Source organism: Pinus tabuliformis, chromosome Q (genome assembly GCF_031772625.1).
Source record: "Pinus tabuliformis cultivar Carrire ecotype Pingquan chromosome Q, CPIR1, whole genome shotgun sequence".
Classification (NCBI taxonomy): domain Eukaryota; kingdom Viridiplantae; phylum Streptophyta; class Pinopsida; order Pinales; family Pinaceae; genus Pinus; species Pinus tabuliformis.
Window position 1 is genome coordinate 1,258,191,742 of NC_142296.1, and position 4,004 is coordinate 1,258,195,745.

Below are 4,004 nucleotides of genomic sequence, written 5' to 3' on the forward strand. Positions count from 1 at the left end.
TTCTCCCACTCACTGAAGAAAAGAAAAATAAAAAATAAGGACTCAAGTGAAAACATCCATGAGGTGCTTGAGTCCCATCATTAGGTTGAAAACCTCTTCCGAGGCGGCCCAGTGATGAAAGAAAAGAGGAAAAAAGATTAATATCCCTGTGTGAAAACCTCCCTTGGAGGCGCCTAGGGCAGGCAATTAAGGTGAAAACCTCTTTGAGGCACCCTAGTTGTTTTCAAAAAATTGGGGGGGGGGGGAATGAATTTTTGTTGCATTGCAGGTTTGCAAGAGCAATACAGCAAGCAGAATAAGGTGCCAAGGGAACCCTGACATTCATAGCAGCACATGTCTCACCTTCTCCACACCTTACTCCATCATATTTGGCATCTCTTTCACCCCACTATACTTATTTTTCCAAAATTGTGTTTTCTACAAGAGGCTTTGTGTTTTCTATAGGAGGCTCCTGTAGGAATTATAGAGAGCCAAAAATGTCTGCAGAAGGAAATTTGAGGGACAAGGAGAGCTTCATGAGGAACTTATCATCCCTCTTACCATCTTCAAGCCTCCTTGAGAGCCAAAAATGTTTGCAGGAGGCAATTTGAGGGACAAGGAGAGCTTCATGAGGAACTTATCATCCCTCTTACCATCTTCAAGCCTCCTTGATGTGCTTTCCAAGCTTGCACCACACCCCCAAGCATCATTTCTTTTCCTATTGAAGAAAAACACAGAAAAAAAAAAAAAAAAAAACAAAACAAAACAAAAAAAGTAAAAAAGTTTTTCCAATATTGAAAGTAAACAAAAAGGAAAAAAGGAAAAAACCACCAATAACCATACCTAAATCTTACCTAGTTTCCCTCCATCATGAATGACACCTTTGGTATTATTCTCGAACTCCAAGCATAGGAAAAAGCTGAAGTTTCAAGGGGATAAGCAGCTATAGGAGCTCCTGTAGGAATTCTTATAGCAATTGATCCCATTGAAGTCTAGCACCAACAGAAGAAGAGTGCACATATGAAGGTTGGAAAGGCACATGCAGCCCAGATCCAAGAAAATAAGACCCTACAAAAATACACAACCACACATTAGCTAGCATGGACATCATGCATAAAGAAGAATGAAGGCATGCAGCAGAGAGAGCCACAGCACCTCACAACAAATACACTCGGATCACAGGTAAGTAACTAAATCACTCCTCTATTTTCATTTGTGTAATTAGGAGCCATACGAAGGAAACGATATGGTTGAGATTGAATGAGGGAAAGGTGGCCAGTTAACTTGGCCACCTTCATCTAGTTGACTCCACTCATCCGAGATGTCACCTACACGTGCACACAATCAGCTCAAGAAAAGATGCTAAGGAAAGGTAGTGGAGAAAGAGTGAACTTTGATGCAATAATGAGGGATGATTACGAGGAAGGGCCGTGATGACAAAGTAGGTGGGGACCAACGGTCCGAATATGGCCAATGTACACCTTGCCAGCTCAGCACCCATAACCGAAAATATCCATAAAGGGTAATGAGCACCCCTCCCCGAGCATTCTCACCACCTTTTCTTCATTTTCTCCTCGTAACTCAGCTACAGCAACCTTCTTGTGCCCCCACAACCTTGTAACCACCATGCTCCATTGATTTCCTCCCTACCTTTGCTCTTAGAATTTTCTACAGGAACTCTACAAGAGGGACAACGGGCTTCTATAGGAGGGGCAGTGAGCCATTTTGAAGGGAGAAAACATGGTTTTTGGCATGAAATTTGGTCTGGAGAGGTAGGGTTCATGCATGCCCCCTATTGAATATCAATATATGAAATAATTGGTCTCAATTTGAGGGTGAAATCAGTCTTTAGGAGGGCACGAAATACATAAAAAATAAAAAATAAAAAAAAAATTAAAAAAAATTAAAAAAAAAAAAAATTTGTTTCTTTAGAAAAAAACACAGTCTCCTCTGTTTTTTCTTTTTTTTTTTCTCAAAAACTCTCTGTCTCCACCTCCATATTTGTTTTTTTTTAAAGCACAGGTAGTATGATAGGATGGTTTATGAGAATGGAGCCCACTAACTCCACTAGGGTCCATGAACATCCCCAAGTAGTGGACATATTCACAAGAGCAAACTGGATGAACGTTTTTGAGAAATTCTGAGGGTTTGATAAGGAGATTGCCCAAGAATTTTCTCTCTCTCTAGTCCCTCACATAAGAACACATGCCAATGTATCCATTAGAGGCATCTCCATCAAAATAACCCCAAAATTCATCAGTAGGGTCACTACCCTTCCTCTTGGGCTACCTTGGAGTAAAGATGAAAAACCCATTGGCCAGGCTGCCAAGAAGAAATTCTTCCAAAATAATGAAACCCCTGTGGAAGATAAAAATGGAATTAGAAGGGCTAGTATACCATATCCCTGGGATGAGGTTAGCTACCAAATAATCAAATACATTTCTTGTGAGGGGAGGCACAACATTGTCTATGGTTATCATTTCAGAATCCTTCATGACTTGAGGTATGGCATGGATACCCCAGCACCCCAAAAGCTCAGTATCCCTTATTTTCTCCTTCAGTCCCTCATTGACTCCAGCACCAAGGTACAAGCAGGAAACTCAAGGAAGTTAGCTCACCATGGCTTAATCAAACTCCTAGTGGAGGAAGCCCTCCATACCTTTACACTCCCAATAGCATGGGAAGTTTTCCAGAACATGACAAATAAATATGACATAAAAACATTAACCTATGATGTCAATCCTACTAGCATTGAGAAGGAAGAAGAGTAAGGAGGAGAATATGAAGCCATTGGTGGCAGAACAGAGCAAGAAAGTGAGAAGGAAGGAAAAGAAACAGGAGAGGGAAAAGTTGAAGAGACAGAAAAAGAGGTAGAAGAAGGAGAAAAGGAGGCAGAGGAGGCAGAGAAAGGGGAAGAATCCCCTGAGACTTTGGAAAGAGAGGCAGTAGCTTCCCACATTGCCTTTAGTACACCAATCAATACAAAACAAAAGAGGAAAAGATAGACCTCCATGTATTTCAGGGCAAGGAAGAGCACAAGGATTAAAACAGGCAAACCTCAGCCCTCTTCAAAAGTTCCCATTACCATTGAAGATTCACCATCTGCCAAGGTGAAAGAGTCTCCCTCCAAGACACCTATCACATATGAAAGGGGGACTCCAAGATCTTCTACATGGAAGGGAAAGGCAGTACTACAAGACCGAAAACCAGAACTACAAGAGGTTGAGACAGTCCTACAGGAGACACTGTCTAAACTACAGGAGACCCAAAATCTTGAGGAAATGATAGAAGGACAGCCAGAGGTGAAGGAGGAAGCAAAAGAGTTGCAAGAACCTGATCCCTAGCCTAGTCTTGCATCGTATTACAATCTAGTTAAGGGAGGCAGAATAATCCCATAGAAATTTGCAATTCCACTATTTTTTGAATTGGAGAAAGAAAGAGTGAGAACACATAGGTGGATGCAGATAGCCAAATCCAAAGGGGTTGAGGATGTTGGCCATATGGAAAACAAACTCAGGGAAATGGGAAGAGAATTGAATGCTATCAGAGATAGAGAAGCCATCACAAGAAGCTACCTGGAAAATGAGAATGGAATCCTAAGGAGGCAGCTGCAAGATAAAGAAACTTAGCTGACATACATGGCCAGCTTATCCATGGAGGCATTACAATGGAGAACACCAGCCAAATCTTATGGCCTCTATCTGAAGGACCAATGGCTTCAATTCCATGTAAAGACCTTGGCACAAAGAGTCACAATGCCTTTCCAAGACTACAGGCAGTTCATGGACCTGTGTGACTAGAGCACCTCGAAGGATAAAGCAAAGATGGCAGAGTTCTACCTACATAAAATGGCCCTCACAGACATGAATGTGTGGGACCCCAATTCCAAGCTAGGGGACCTGCAACTAATGGCCATGGCCTCATCGATGAACCATGAAGAATTGAGGGCAGCAGAAATAAAGAGATTAATGATAAAAGAGTAGAATGAGCCATTAATGATAAGAGTTGAGCCATCAGATCCTATG